Below are 17,729 nucleotides of genomic sequence, written 5' to 3' on the forward strand. Positions count from 1 at the left end.
GAGAAAACCATGTGGACATAGTTTTTAATCCCTGACCATGTAAAGGCAAATAGACCTGACCAAATTCAAAATTATGAAATCAGAAAAGCCCCCATCCCAGGCCTTCATTTCATGGCTTGGGGCAAGAAACCTCTTTAAATCTCACTCTCCACATGTGGAAAATGGAGTATATATACTGCACAGACCCGCAGAGCTGTGGGGAAATCAAATGAAATGGGGTGTGTAGACATATGAAGCCCTGTGCCGTGTTCATAGTAGGTCCTCTGTAAATATTAATCAGACCCATCACCAAAACAATAAAGTTTCCCAAATTATCATGAACTCAAGTTAACCAAGTACGCTTTACTCTTGATGCATGTTACAGAAGTCAGTTCAATCAGTATTTGCACTTTGACACTTTTATTTCTCATTATGTATAATTAGCTCCCTGTTCAAGGAATTTCAGGCACTAGCAAGCAGATCAAGAGATACTTTGTGGACAGAGAGGGTCAACTCTAAGTCTGGTTCCAAAGTCATATTTCTTTATTCTTTCATGTGGCTTCCGAGAGGGTAAGCAGGAGGAATGGATACTCAGAAGGGACCCATGTGTTTGTTGGAGGTTAATTCTAGAATGTAATCCTAGCATGAGAGTGCCTCTGCTGTCACTGATTTCTTCTAGTATGTGGAACCATGTGCTGAGGGTCCTTCCCTGACCCTAGCATTCTTTCCCTTCCCTGAAGTAGGCTCCTTGTCTAAATCCTAGCCCAATCACTGCTTTCCTTTCTTTAGCTCAAGATCCTCAGGTATCTATTTCAATATTTTAACACAATCTCTTTGTTTTATGTCCTGTAATCCTGTGTTGGTTAGGCTTCAGTTGAAGATAACAGAAGCCACTGCAATTAGGAATTTATCCCCAGGTACTCATGGGGCTGCAGGAACAGACCCTGGGATAACTTTCCAGATGATTCCCAACCCTCAGAATCATAAGGCAGACCATAATGGGAAAAAGAAATGTAAAAAAATAAGGTTTCAGTGGTTAGGAGAGTTCAAATAGAATCAACAGACTATTCTGGAGGTTACTCTTATACAAGCTTCAGCCAGATACTACAAATTACCATAGTATGTCAAGCCCCAACCAATAGTATTCCTGAAAACCCTAAAGAAAACCCAGGGCTCTCTCTAAGACTCTATAAAAGTTTTACATATTGTCTTTTTTTCAGTAATTTAAGACCTCCACGTTGTTCCTATGCCCTGAAACTTAGAGGTACCAGTCTCTCCTAGAACATCAACCAGTTGCATTCCTATATGCCGTGATGACACCCCTTTCCAACATGAAGAAGTTAGAATGGTCATTGCCCAAATATCCCTGAAGATTGAGAGAATAATCAAATGAGAGGGAGGAGTTGTAAAAGAGATGTTAGAATTTCACAAATGATTACCACTACTGAATCAATATAAAAATATTTCATTTTGCCTTTTAGTGTATTAGAACAGCCAGAAGGAAATGCCTGACATTGTGGAACTGTAACCCATAGTATACTTTGAAATTTGTTCTATAACTACTTGCTAAATTGAACTTGGAAATTTATCACTTTTCTGTATGTACATTATATTTCACAATAAAATGTTTAAAAAAAAGAATCACAGGGCATCGTCTGTGATTGAAAAGATGGTCCTGCTGCAACAGAAAGCTGCAGACTACAAAGCAAGCTGCTTCCACCACAACCATGCCAAGAAATAGATTCCTTACCCCTTGTTTCCCTCCCTGCATAACTCTGACCCTAATCCAAGTCTTGCCAGAATGCACCAGATTAGCAGAACCTAAAGACATCCAGAAATCTATCCAAACGGAATCCTGGAAATGCAGTGTTTTGCTTTCCTGCCTCTGCAGAACAGAAAGAGTACTAGAAAGGCCGGGAATGTATGTAAGCAAGCCCATTCTAAGTATCTGCCACAAATATTATAGAATAGTCATGATACTTATGCATCTTAGATTTTCTGACTTTTTTGGCCAAAAAAAAAAGAAAAAAACAGCTTGCCACTAGAATACATCTTTTTTGTTAAGAATGTAGCACAATTAACAATCATGAACTTGAAGTCAAAGACCAGGAGTCTAGAACTTGTTCTGCCACTAATTAGTTGTTTGAACTTAGATAAGTTCATTCACTTTTCAGAACAAAATTAGGGTGATAAGAATCAGTGATTACTGAGGCAGCATCACTTTTATAATATGCTAACATCTATGTTTTTGTGGCTGGCATAAGTAAGCAACTTTTTATATTTGATTAAACATGAAACACAGGCTCTTCGAATTTTTATCAAAACAATGCACTTCCAATTAATTCTAATTAGGTTGTCTACAGCAGAAGAGAAGAACAGAGGGAACTTTTTTCCATGCTCAAGAGGTTTATAGATAGACTCAACAGCTTAACTAAAGAACCCCTGAAAAACCTACTATATATTTTTCCTTTCCTAATCTTTCCGAGGCCCTTTGGAAATAATCAGCCTGTTTTATCCATTCTCCCTCCCAAATTCCCACAGCAGATATTGACATGTTAAAGGGAATCAGTTTACTGAATTTCATGGCGTTTGGGAAGTCAGGGAGGAGACAGGCATGAGCTTCTCAGCTGAGTATGCGCTCTCAGTGCAGGCCAGGCCTGGTGAGAGTTATGCCAACAAGACTTGGCCTCTGCAAGGTGGGGTCCTATGGTAATTCCCATTTTCACCCTTTCTCATTGTCCCTCTTGTAAGTTCTTAAAATCTTATAATAAAATCCATTCTGCTCTTTCTTTCAGTGTTGCCTAAAAGCTCTGTCAATATAATTTAAAATAGATCACATTATTGTTAATAAATTCATTTATCCCTTACATGAGGTTTGAAAACCAATACATCAAAACTCTCTTGATGCTAATCCTACTTAAGGCAGAAAATTCTGATCATTTGAGGGGCAATTGGATTATATGTATCAAAATACCATTTCTCAGTACATTTATTTAGATTATCTAGTCCTTTACATTACCTCCCACTGTCATTGCAAACAAGAACTCCTAATTAAGTCCTTCAAGACATGAAAACACAGTTGAAAGTGAGCAACTTTCCATTGCAACAAATTTTTAGTGCTCATGAGATATAGATTTTCTCAGAGTGCCTGATACTGCATCTGTAAAATTGCAAGAACAAGGGTGCACGGGTGGTTCGGTGGTAGAATGCTCATCTTGCATGTGGGAGAGCCGGGTTCGATTCCCAGACCATGTACCCCCAAAAAAATAATAAATGCAAGAACACACTGTTAAATTATCCCCATTAAAGCATATTTGGAAGAAAACCCCTACTGGGGCCTTCCAAGAAACACTCTTCCTTCCATTCTTATTAAAGTATTCACTTACACTCTCAATACAGTATAAATCATGATGTCTTAAGACTTCAAAAATAAAAAATTTAAACTAATTTTTAAATTAGTTTAGATAACTGCTCTGAAAACCCAGTGCATTATCTCCAGTTTGAAAATCCAAGCCCACTGTATACATATACTTACAATTTTTATTTTGAGATAATTATAAATTTGAAAGCAGTTGAAAGAAATAACATAGAGGGATCCTCTTCCAAACTACAGTATAATATCTGAACTTGACACTGATACAGTCAAGATACAGGACAATTCCACCACTATAAGGAATCTCCCTGTGGCCCTTTTATAACATCCCCAGGTTCCAGCTTCCAGTCTGCCCATTGTCTGTAGTAGCTGGCAATCAAAATCTGTTGGGAAATTTCAGGTGTGCTCTATAAATGGAATCACGCAGTGTGCAAACTCTGGTTTGTCTATTTTCACTCAGCGTAACATTCTGGAGATCCATCAAAGCTTTTGGGTGCATCAATAGTTCATACCTTTTTATTTCTGTTGACTATTCCATGGTGGAAATGTGCCTTGATATATCTAAATATATATCCATTGGCAGACATCTGGGTTGTTTCCAATTTTAGACTACTGCAAATAAAGCTGCTATGAGTATTTGTGTATAGGATTTTGGATAAGCGGACATTTTAATTTTCTGAGATAAAAGCAATTGCTGGGTCATGTCAGTTCCATATTTGAATATGAAAATAATTTCTTAATTTGTTAAGAAATTGCCATATTGTTTTATAGAGTAGTTGTAATATTTAACCTTCCCACCAGCAATGCATAAGTGAACCAGTTTCTCCACATCTTCACCAGAATTTGGTGTTGTCACTATTTTTTTATTTTTGACATTCTGGTAGCTGTGTGCCGATATCTCATTGTGGTTTAAATTTGCATTTCCCTAATGGCTAATGAATGATATTGAACATCTTTTCGAGTGGTCATTTGTCATCTGTATATCCTTTTTTGGTTAAATGTCTCCTTACATATTTTGCCCATTTTCTAATTGAATTGTTTGTTTCTCTTACTGTTGAGCTTTGAGAATTCTGTATATTTTCTTCACAGCGGTCCTATGCTGGTGTCATAGTTTGTTGAGGCTGCCATAGCAGTATCATAAAGTAGATGGCATAAAACAACATCTGTTTATGGTCTCGAAGTTTGAGAGATTAACAGTCCAAAATCACAGTGTCAGTGGAACCATGCTTCCTCTAAGGTCTGCTGGCTTCTAGTTGTGGCTTGCTGGCAATCTATGACTGTGACATCTTGAAAAGATTTATGCACCCTAGAAAAGTCATGTTTTAATCTTAATCTTGTGGGATCAACGGTTTCTTCTAATCCCTATTCAGGGCTATAGGTTGGAAACTTGATTAGGTTATCTCCATGGAGCTGTGACGCAATCAATCGTGGATATTAAACAATCAAAGCACAAACAACTGTATTTTCATTTCAACTTTGGTTGTCGGATGCTCAAGGAAGGGCAGCAGAGAAAGCCAGTGCTACCTCCCCCTCCTCACCCCCAGGTGCCCATGATATTTTTTGAAAAGGTTCAAAAACCATTCAGTGAATGATGATACCTTAGATGGAAACGTGTCTCCACCCATTCTACATGGGTCTTGATTAGTTAACTGGAATCCCATAAAAGAAGAGACATTTTGGAGAGAGCTCCATCTAAGGATGAGGAGAGAGCCACAGAGCCATGACGGAAGGATGAGAGGACCATAGAGTCCACCAGTCGGCGACCTTTGGAGATGAAGAGGGAAAGCGCCTCCTTGGGCGCTTCATGAAGCAAGAGGCCTGGAGAAAAAGCTAGCAGACGCCATAATGTTTGCCATGTGCCCTTCCTGCTGAGACAGAAACGCTGAACGTCATCAGCCTTGTTGAGCCAAGGTATCTTTCCCTGGATGCCTTACATCGGACATCTCTATAGATTTGTTTTAATTTGGACAATTTCACAGCAACTTATTAAATTCCCCCTTTTTAAGAGCCGTTCTGTTTCTGGTTGCATTCCAGCACCTAGCAAACTAGAAAAATGGCATAACTCAATCTCTGCCTCTTCTTTCTTTCCTCTACTCACTGTGTTCAGATTTCTTCTCATTTTAAGGACACCCAGTATATTGGATTAGGACCCATGCTAATCCAGTTTGGTCTCATCTTAACTAATAACATTTCCAAAGATCCGATTTTCAAACAGGATCACATTCACAGAACCAGAGGTTTGGGCTTTTACATATCTTTTTATGAGACGCAATTCAGTTCATAATATCAGATTTGTGTTTTGCAGATGTTTTCTCTCCTTGCCTATAGCTTGTCTTTTCATCTCTTAGCAGAGCCTTTTGGAGAGAAAATTTTTTAATTTGGATAATATCCAGTATACAAATTCTTCCTATTACGGATCATGCTTCTGGGGTAAGTTTAAGAACTCTCTGTCTAGTCCTAGTTCTGCAAGATTATCATCAATGCTTTTTCTCTTAAAAATCTTATGACTTTGCATTTAGGTTCGTGATCCATTTCAACTGAATTTATGCATAAAGTATGAGATTTATGTCAAAATTATTTTCTTTCTTTCTTTGCCTATGGGTGTCCAATTGCTCCAGCACCATTTGTTGAAAAGGGTATCATCATTCATTGAATTGTTTTTGAACCTTTTCAAAAAATATCACGAGCACCTGGGGGCGAGGAGGAAGAGGCAGCGCTGGCTTTCTCTGCTGCCCTCCCTTGAGCATCTGAAAACCAAAGCTGAAATGAAAATAGTTGTTTGTGCCTCAAAAAAACACAGAAAGACAAAAAAATAACAAAAACACTTGGATATATCTGTGTGGGTCTATTTCTAAGCTCTTTATAGTGATCATGAACCCATAAAGCTCCACAGATCTATCCCTCTGCCAATACCACACTGTCTTGATTAATGTATCTGTACTGCAATAGTTGTCCCAATTTATTCTTCTCTTTCAAGTAGCCAATTTCTGTTTTTATGTTTTATTAGATTAATACATAAATATTTCATTTCTGAATGACTGTAAATATATTTATTTTGTATCTTAATAATTTGAATGTATTATATTCGATTTTCTAATTTCAATGTCCACCTATTCATTTCTATTATTTAGAAATAAAGCTGATTTTTTTACTTTGATCTTGTATCCCGGTGGTTTTGCTGAACTCACTTTTCAGTTCTAGTGACACTGTTTTTTTTTGTAGGTCCCTTGGTATTTTCTATGTAGATAATTATGTCATCTGCAAATAGGGACAGTTTTATTTCTTTCTTTCTAATCTATATTTCTTTGATTTCATTTCTTTCCTTATTGTGCTGACTAGAACTTCCATTACTACATTGAATAAGAGTGACGAGAATAGACAGTGTTGTCTTGTTCCCGATTTTGGGAGAAAGCATTCGGTCTTTAAGCAATAAGTATGATGTTAGCTGTAGGTTTTTCATGTATGTTCTTTATCAAGTTGAGGAACCACTCCTCTATTCCTAGTTTTCTAGGAGTGTTTATCATGAATGGATACTAAAGTTTTTTTCTGCATCCATTGATATGACCACGCAAATATTTTTTTTCTTTAGCCTGTTAATATTTGTGGATTATATTTTTAATATTAAATCAGCTGGGGAATATACATGATCCATAATTCTTTTAATATATTGCTGAGGTTTTATTGTTTCATGCCTATTTGTAATTGTGTCTTCTCACTTTTCTTTCTCAGTCTTGCTAAAGGTTGATGCTTTCAAAAAACCAGCTCTTTGTTTCATTAATTTTCTCTCTTGTTTTTCTGTTTTAAATTTCATTGATTTCTGTTCTTATTTTAACTATTTCTTCACTTCTACTTGTTTTCTGTTTCTTTTAATGTTCTTTTTCTAGGTTCTTGAGGTGTAACCTTAGATTATTAATTGAAACCTTTTCTCTTTTTTATTGTTTGCATTTAGTGTTTGTGGTGGTTTGAAGCTGTGTGTACTCCAGAGAAACATGCTCTTAAATCTAATCCATTCCTGTGGGTTTGAACTCATTGTAAGTAGGATCTTTTGATGAGGCTAAGTTAAGGTGTGACCCACCTCAGTCAAAACGGGTCTTAAGACTATTAGTGCAGTCTTTATTAACGGAATGAATTCAGAAAGAGAAAGAAAAAGCCATGGAAGCAAGAAACTGAAGTCAAGGAAACCCAGAAGAGAAGGAAGAGATCACAGATGCCACCACTGGCCTTGCCATGTAGCAGAGGAGCCAAGGATTGTCCACAGCCAATCTCCAGGAGGAAAGCATGGTCTTAATGATGCTTTGAGTTGGATATTTTCTCAGTCTCAAATTGTGAGCTAACAAATTCCCATTGTTTAAGCCAACCCCTTTCATAGCATCTGCTTTAAGCAGCCTGGAAAACTGAAACAGGGCTGTAAATTCTGTCTCAGCTCTGCTTTTGCTGCATCTCACAAATTTTGATCTACCTTCTTCTTTCCACCTTTTAGAGTCTTCTTCTATCTGTTTTGTATATAATATCCACAGCTTTCAGTCATACTTAGAGAGATGGGTAGAGAAAAGTACTTGTATCCCATCTTCCCAGAAGCAGAAATCTCCTGATAAATTCAAAAAACACTATGTATAAAGATTAAAAATAGCCTTGAACCATAATGAAATTCACCTTCAAAGCATATTTATTAAAATGGGATTTACCTCTCTTGTCCCATTGTCTAAAATTTTGTCTCAAAGCTTACAGAGTAAATAAGTCTTAGATTGAATGGGTTAATCTACTAGTCTTTGCTTGATGGGAACTTTTTCTATTCTAGTATTTTAAAAATCCTTTCATGTATTTAAGGAGAGTTGTAATCTAAAATTGATATTATAGAAAAGATGTAGAGAGAAAAGCAACATATGGTAAAATGGAAATTGTAATCACAGACCAATGAAGCACATACCAAATAAGAGTAATTCAGGTCTCAAATTATAAAAAGTTGATAGCATAATGGGATGAATCCCTTTTCTATACCAATACCAGGGCAATAAATTCCTATGCTATAGGCCAGTAATATTAAAATGCAGTGTAAGCACGCTTCAGAGTTCCTGAGACACTCTTTGGGGTTCTTCAAGGTGAGAACTAGTCTCATAGTAACATTAAGACATTATTTATATTTTTTACTCTTATTCTTTCATGAATGTAAGTGGAGTTTCCAGAGCCTACAAGATGTGTGGTATTGCAAGCTATTGAATGAATAACTGACATGAAAATAAAGCTGCCTTCTTTTAAGTAGGACTGCAAAGAGAATGCATAGAAAAGATGCAGAGAATTTGTCTTGCAAGAATGAAAAACAGTCTGACTCACTAATTTGTTTGTGAAACTATAGCAATTTTTTGTTAAAATGTTTTAAAATTGTATCAGTTTTTATTTCTAATACAGCAAATATTGGTAGAAATAATCCACATAAGCACAATATTCTTTGGGGTGCTCATTTATTTTTATGAGTATAAATGGGTCATGAGACCAAAAGATTTGAGAATTGTTGTTGTAGGTTACTAAAAATCTTTAAAGCTTACTAAATCTGATATCTATTTTCTAATATATGCCCTGCACGTATGAACGTTGTTGGAGATATAATTACTAAAAATATGTCTGAGTTACTATTACAGGGAGTTTTCTGAGTGCTTCATGATAGTTTTTCCTTGACTGTCTTGTTGACTATGAATCTTCTCTTTCACTAAAAAAGTGGCAATGCAGCCAAAAATGGAGACTCACTTTTGGGAACTTTACATAGCTATCCATACATGTAACACCTACTGAATATCTGTTTTGTGCACTGGGTTTTTTAGTGACAACAAAATATACACAGAAATCCTTATTTTCTTGGAGCTTAGTTTCTAGATGCAGGAAAAGGAAAATAAATAAACTAAAATATACCATGTACACTGGTAGAGTGACTAGGCATGGAAATCCTTAGCCAGTTTGTGGACACTCTAGCTCTGGAATTCTGTTAAGAATCGTGGCATGGAAAAGCCTCATCAGAAATTATATATAGGAATAAAGTACACTTCTGCTGACAGACACAAATATTAATAAGAAAGTGCAATTCATCACTGGGTGAAAGTACTTCATTTGCTTCTCTACCGTTCCTCAACCCTCCTTCCTTTGGAACTCTTACACAGATTGGACATTACTGTCAAGATTTCTTCTTATTAGTACTAAAATCTGTATTACTGACTAGAGTGTGTTACTGACCACCACTCTTAAGGGATTAAAAAAAAAAGACATTAATTTATATCAGGAAGTTATCCATCAACTTTTCCTTATCCTCTGACTGTTTTAATGATGATCCAACAAACAGCCCCACATTTTTTCATAAATAAAAATAGCATTTTTATGAAGAATGTGTTTCCTGCTGACTGTGGGAAACAGGGTTCTAGGTGGCATGCTGGCCTTAGTTTGTTTGCATGGAGCCCTGTCTCAGAGATAAGGAAAGATACTGGAAATCGCTCCTGACGCAAATGGCCAGGTCCAGAGTCATGGCACGCAGCGCCCTTTAAGAGGCAATGTAACAACCCAGAGTGTGCAGAGGTCTCCTGACTTAAAAAGCAACTGCTTTAAGAAAGCCCACCAGGATTTTTTTAAAACTGTGTGCCCATTAATAGAATCAACTCTTTTCTTTTCATTTCTGGAAAAGTCTCAGGCAAAAGACAGGTTGTTTCTCTCAGTGATGATCTAGTCTGTTGGCTGATATTCGCGTTAATAACACTTCCTCAGTCTACAAACGTTATATTAGTATGTACTCAGATATACTTAATTACATGCATGAGAAAATTTAAAGTGATAATAGTTTGGCATTATTTATGCAATTGAGAGATTATTGTTGAAAGTTGCTCTTGGCAGGTCATTTTCCTTACCTTTTACAAACAAACCAATCTCTCTCTTACCTTTTAGATATTCCCTTTTCTCCCAGAAACAGAGAATTGATAACTTATTTCCTAACTTATTTTTACCATATCTTTATTTTCTACTTCAGCAGTATTCAGATATTTGTCAGAATATACTTAGATACGGAATTCATTAAGTGGTATGGCCCCATAGAAATAAAGCTTTTCTTTTCCTTTTTTGTTCCTACGAGAAAGAGTTTCACTTCAGTGACTGCTATTAAAAAAAAAAAAAAATGACCACACCAAAGTTTTTAATCATTCATGTGACATACATTCACTGAGCCCTACTTCTGTGCCAGGCATGAAGCGATCTTCTGGATTTATGTGCAGAGGGCTGATAACCCATAGCCTTGTTTATATAGCTATGTAATTAATCCTCAACAATTTCAGTTGTCAAATTATACTCAAAGGATCCCTGGGATTTGTCCTACTGTATTCCCTGTGGTGTGAGGACAGCTTGAAATGCAAGCCCCACCTCTGCTTTAAATAGAATAGTGCTGCTGCTGCTCTAACTTTTAAATTTTGGACTTTCAAGTAAGATTTCATGTAAAGAAGGAGCTGCAAAACTCAAGAAAAAAACTTCCTTCTCTGCCCTAAACAAACTAGCTAGATGAAAAGAAAAGTTAATTTCTTAAAATTAACCTATGTTGATTTAACACAAGAGAATATGCTAGTGAAAAATTTTTAGTAACCCAGAGAATTCATTTTAATTGGATTGACTTAAATTAGAGATTCTCAGGACCTCTTTAAATTCTCACAATTTGTTAAAGCCTCCATGTAGCTTTACTTTACTGAGGACCACATCTATCAATATTTATTATATTATAAATTAAAAATGAGGGGATCTTAAAATATTTATTTAATAATTCATTTTAAAATAATAAATATATTGCACATTAACACACATGAGCTATTTCTACTGAAAATAACTATATTTTTCAAAATAGAAAATAATCAGTGGCATTATTTTGAATTTTTGCAAATCTCTTCAATGTGTGGCACAATAAAAGACTGCTAGATTCTATGCCTGTTGAAGCAGCACACCTCATATAGCCTCTGGAAAACTGCACTGTACACTAGTGAGAGAACGAGAGTAAAAAGGCAAAAACATCCTATTACTTTCAATGAAGTTTCAAAACCCTGTGGCTCTGCTGAAATTCTGACAAAGGCTCTTAGGGGTGCCCAGCCACACTTTGAGAGCCATTGACCTAAAAGAGTTTCTTTTGAACATCACTGACCTACTCTAAATTATGGGAAATAACGTATAATGGAAAATAATTTCAAAATGAAGAAGTATTTTTCATAAATGTAAACAGCACAGGTATGTAAGCTCAAAAACTGAGTGTACTCTATTTGAAGATGTCATGACTTTCCACATAGAAAAATCCCAAGGAATCTAAAAAAAAAAAAACTCTCATAGCTAAGTTCAGCAAGTTTGCAAGACACAAGATCAATATAAAAATATCAGTCACATTTTTATATATTAATGTATTAATCAGGGTTCTCCAGAGAAACCAACCAATGGTGTGTGTGTATGTGTGTGTATGTGGGTATGTAAATATTAAGAGATTTGTTTGGGAATTGACTCACACAACCATGAGAACTGACAAGTCCAAATGAAATTTTCAGGTCTCACTTTGTTTGTAACCTCCAACCAACCGGATGAAGGGACCTCACTCATTGCTTAAGACAATCCTCCTTGTTTATTGTAGATGCAATCAGCCATAGATGCAATCAACAGACTAAAGTTTTAAATCCACCTACAAAAATATCCTACAATAACAATCAGGCCAGTGCTTGCTTGCCCAAGCAACTGGATACCATAATCTCAATGGCATAAAAAATTAACCATTACAACTAAAAAATACATGGAAACCAAAATTAAAAACATAATATCATTTACATTCACGCCAAAGAAAATGAAATATTTAGATACGAGACTAACAAACTGTGTAAAATATCTGTATGCTAATGAAAGAAATCAAATGGAGAGATATACCAGGTTCATGGATTGGAAGCGTTAACATAATAATAAAGTCAATTCTCTTGAAATTGAGCTATAGATATAATGTACTTCCTGCAAAATCCTTGCAAAGTTTCTTGTAGACATATATATAGTCTTTTTCTAAAATTTCTATGAAAGGCAAAGGCCCCAAAATAGATAAAAACAATTCTGAAAAAGAAGAATAAAGTGTCTTCTAACATTAGTCTTCCTGATGTTAAGGCTAAATGTAGAGCTGTAGTACTCAAGAATGTGGTATTGTCAGAGGAATAGATCAATGGGTCAGAATAGGATGCCTAGAAATAGACGCACACAATTGACCCTTTTTTACTGTTATGGACAGAATCATGCCCCACCACAAAAACATGCTCAAGTTCTAAGCCCTGGTCCTGCGGATGTGAACCCATTTGAAAAAATTATCTATTACCAAAGTGAATCAAAGTGGACCTTAATCTAATGCAACTGGAGAAGCAAAAAAAATATTTGAGCACAGGGCAGGAGGGAGGCAGAGACAGATGGTCACGTATTGGAGTAGAAACTGAGTTATGAATTGCCCATAAAGCAATGCCAGAATTCTGCAGACTTCAAAGAAGGCATGATTCTGCCAAATCCTTGACTGGGACATCTAGTCTCCAAAACTGTGAGACAATAAGTTCCTATTGTTTATGCCTAATAGTCTGTGGTACTTTGTTATAGCCGCCCTGGAAAACTAAGTCCGTAATTGATGCAAGTGTAGAAAAAAAAAGTTTTTTTCCTCAATGGGAAACTGTGGGGTATGATTTATACTCTAGAATTCCACATGGGATCAGGCTGAGACTAAACCTTGGCTAAAATCACAACCTTCGCCTCTTCTTCTTCACTATTCAGCTTGGAGCTTTATTCTGAGAACCCTCCCTCAAGAAAAAAATCACTTGCACAAGAATCCCCGACTCATGCTCCATTCTAAGGAAACTGACGTAACAACAACCAATCAACTTGATATTTTAGAATTCTAAAATAATTTGGTGTTTCTTAATTTTTTACACTTATTTTTGCTCTAGTGAAATTCTATCTTATATACCTTTGGAAATTACTAATATCAAATTAGTCAGGTAGTATTTTCAGTTTTTAAGGAAAAAAAAACATTTCATTAAGGATGAAAATGTCTTCTCCAAACCCCTCTAGCGTCAACAAAGTTACCACATTATTTTCTACTGATACCTTAATATTTCCATTCTTGCTTGATGCTTACACATTTTAGGTTATACAAATACATACTAAAGAAGAAATCATGTGAATATTTATTAAACTATTCAACATTTGCATAGTTATCTAAATGTGTTTCAACACTATCTTTGCATAATTAACTACCCCTGTTTGAAATAAAATTTTGGAAATAATAGGGCATCTCTTTTTGTAATTATTTGATCTGCACCAGTAATCTCTCAAAAACTTTTACATGTCCAGATAACTAAACAGATTCCTAAGGAAACAATGTATATTAGTGTCAATAGTTCAAACTTAATTCCCTTTAACAGTCACACTGGAAGGTACATATTGGATGGATACCAATGCTGAAAAATGCTAGAGGGTTGATTGTTTTGATTTTGATTTCTTTTTCATAATGAACACATAATCCAACGAGATTGTCTTTACAATACAATCAAAATCAATTAAAAACCAAGTACTGATTTGTTTTGCCATATCTAATGACATTAAAAGCTTATCATGACTACAATTTAATGTTTACCAACTCACATTACTGCATATTAAATGCAAAAAAAATCTAAATTGATATAACACTGAGATTCCACATATGGAATTAAGGGAAAAAGAAAACAGAAAATGCAGAGATTAGATTCCCTTAGTAAAGGTGAATTTTCTACATTGTTTAAAGGACTCATAAAATAAATTGTGACAACAATGGCAATTTTTCATGAAAGCAAAGTAGTATAAGATCAGTTAAACATTTTAATTATCTATATATATATTTATACACATGAGTTGTGTGTGCAGTATATTTTTATTCAAAGCAATATCAGTTATAAAGAAGCTTATGTGAATAATTTTTATGCAGTGTATAAATTTCTACCAAATACATACACCTAGCATTAAATAAGATCCTTTTTTGTTCTTTATTGAAAAGTTTGTTCAAGGTATAACAATAAAGAAATTAGAATCAACAGTTGTAAAAAGTATTTTAATATTACAAGTTTAAAGTAAACAAATTTAAAAGCCTTACATGAAGGTGACAATTTTGCTGAAAATTTCCTACAGCATGAATGTTCAACACAGGTTAGAGTAGGAGAATGTTTAAAGCATGATGAGATAGGGGATATCAAGAAGCAGACTTCCAAAAAAAATAAAATAATAATAAAAATTAAAAAATAATAAAATTTTTAAAATAAATAAATAAAAATTTTAAAAAAGAAGCAGACTCCCTGCTTTCAAGGTCCTTTTATTCTATTAGAATGTTGATAAATAGTGAATGAATTCAAATAAAATCTGTACATTTAATGGGTGTATCTGTTACCTCTCACCATAAAAATATTTCATAACAGCAGCAAGGAAGCCTCAATGACATACAAGAGTAATAAATAGAGGAATTGTCGCAGCAGCTGAGCCGCCCGACCTCCTTCCCCCCCTCTCTTTCTCCGCCGGCCCGCCGCGCGGCGCCCACGCCCCGCAGCAGCAGAGCCGCCCGACCTCCTTCCCCCCTCTCTTTCTCCGCCGGCCCGCCGCGCGGCGCCCACGCCCCGCAGCAGCCGAGCCGCCCGACCTCCTTCCCCCCTCTCTTTCTCCGCCGGCCCGCCGCGCGGCGCCCACGCCCCGCAGCAGCCGAGCCGCCCGACCTCCTTCCCCCCTCTCTTTCTCCGCCGGCCCGCCGCGCGGCGCCCACGCCCCGCAGCAGCCGAGCCGCCCGACCTCCTTCCCCCCTCTCTTTCTCCGCCGGCCCGCCGCGCGGCGCCCACGCCCCGCAGCAGCCGAGCCGCCCGACCTCCTTTCCCCCCCCTCCTCCCCCTCCTGCTCCGGCTGCTCTCCAACCACCACGGTGCCCTCTTCCCCCGCCTTCACCGTGCTCCTCCGCCACCAGCCTCTACAGCCTTGCCGCCCTCACCTTTCCTCCTCCAGAACAGCTACTGGGGGGAGTGGAGATAATACAGAGCAGCTCCCGGAGCCACGAGGGAGATCAAAGGGACAGCGTACCCCATCCTGGAACGGCTGACTATCTGGGAGAACCAGCTCCGGTGAGATCACCAAGGGGCACGGGCTTTCCTGGGTGGGACGGCAAGCAACCGGAGTCCCTCCCTTCCACCTTCCTAGGCCAGCTGGTAGAATTGGACAGGCGGTCCCCTTAGGCCGCGGCGGCTGGTGCCCCCACCACACGAGGCCCCCCGGAACAACTGAGATAGTTGGGTCGGAAATCCCCAGACTGCGGAGAACAGTGACCGGGGGATCCCTTCCAAACACGTGACTCCCCCGCCGGCTGGGAACAGTGCACTCTCCCGGGCTGCGACAGCTGGCGCCCTCCCGCCACGCTTGGTGCCCCGGGCCGACTAGCTAATTTGGCCGGACGCTCTTCTGTGCTGCGACGGCCGGCGACCCTCCCCGCGTTTGGAACCCCGGGCCGGCTGGCATTCTTCCAAGACGCTTTGGCTGCCGAACCTCCCCTACGGCGAGAATTTTCCAGAGTTAAAGGACCTACAGCAACTTTCACTGGTGGAACCCACAGACAAACGTGTGCCACGAGCGCCACCTACTGGGCAGGATAAGAAAAACAGAACCAAGAGATTGCACAGAAAAATCTTTCAACCTGTGGGGTTGAACACCCGGGGAAATCTGACTAAATGCCCAGACGCCAGCAGAAGATAATGGATCACGCTCAGAAAATTGAACATATGGCCCAGTCAAACGAAGAAACCAATAGTTCAAATGAGATACAGGAGCTGAAACAACTAATGCTGAATATACGAACAGAAATGGAAAACCTCTTCAAAAACGAAATCGATAAACTGAGGGAGGACATGAAGAAGACATGGGCTGAACATAAAGAAGAAATAGAAAAACTGAAAAAACAAATCACAGAACTTATGGAAGTGAAAGATAAAGTAGAAAAGATGGAAAAAACAATGGATACCTACAATGACAGATTTAAAGAAACAGAAGATAGAATTAGTAATTTGGAGGATGAAACATCTGAATTCCAAAAAGAAACAGAAACTGTCTGGAAAAGAATGGAAAAATTTGAACAAGGTATCAGGGAACTCAAGGGCAATGTGAACCGTACAAATATACGTGTAGTGGGTATCCCAGAAGGAGAAGAGAAGGGAAAAGGAGGAGAAAAACTAATGGAAGAAATTATCACTGAAAATTTCCCAACTCTTATGAAAGACCTAAAATTACAGATCCAAGAAAAGCAGCGCACCCCAAAGAGATTAGACACAAATAGGCGTTCCGCAAGACACTTACTAGTTAGAATGTCAGAGGTCAAAGAGAAAGAGAGGATCTTGAAGGCAGCGAGAGAAAAACAATCCGTCACATACAAGGGAAACCCAACAAGACTATGTGTAGATTTCTCAGCAGAAACCATGGAAGCTAGAAGACAGTGGGATGATATATTTAAGTTACTAAAAGAGAAAAACTGCCAGCCAAGACTCCTATATCCAGCAAAATTGTCCTTCAAAAATGAGGGAGAAATTAAAACATTCTCAGACAAAAAGTCACTAAGAGAATTTGTGACCAAGAGACCAGCTCTGCAAGAAATACTAAAGGAAGCACTAGAGTCAGATACAAAAAGACAGAAGAGAGAGACATGGAGAAAAGTGTAGAAAGAAGGAAAGTCAGATATGATATATATAATACAAAAGGCAAAATGGTAGAGGAAAATATTATCCAAACAGTAATAACTCTAAATGTCAATAGACTGAATTCCCCAATTAAAAGACATAGACTGGCAGAATGGATTAAAAAACAGGATCCTTTTTATATGCTGTCTACAGGAAACACATCTTAGACCCAAAGATAAATATAGGTTGAAAGTGAAAGGTTGGGAAAAGATATTTCATGCAAACAACAACCAGAAAAGAGCAGGAGTGGCTATACTAATATCCAACAAATTAGACTTCAAATGTAAAACAGTTAAAAGAGACAAAGAAGGGGCGGGCCGCGGTGGCTCAGCGGGCAAAGTGCTTGCCTGCTATGCCGGAGGACCTCGGTTCGATTCCCGGCCCCAGCCCATGTAACAAAAACGGAGAAACAGAATACAATAAAACAAGAAAATGTTTAAAAATGTTTCCCTTTCTTCCTTCCTTCCTTCCTTCTATCCTTCCTTCCTTCTCTCTGTCTTTCCTTTAAAAAAAAAAAAAGAGACAAAGAAGGACACTATATACTAATAAAAGGAACAATTAAACAAGAAGACATAACAATCATAAATATTTACGCACCGAACCAGAATGCCCCAAAATACGTGAGGAATACACTG

Source organism: Tamandua tetradactyla, chromosome 5 (assembly GCF_023851605.1).
Source record: "Tamandua tetradactyla isolate mTamTet1 chromosome 5, mTamTet1.pri, whole genome shotgun sequence".
NCBI classification, from domain to species: Eukaryota; Metazoa; Chordata; class Mammalia; order Pilosa; family Myrmecophagidae; genus Tamandua; species Tamandua tetradactyla.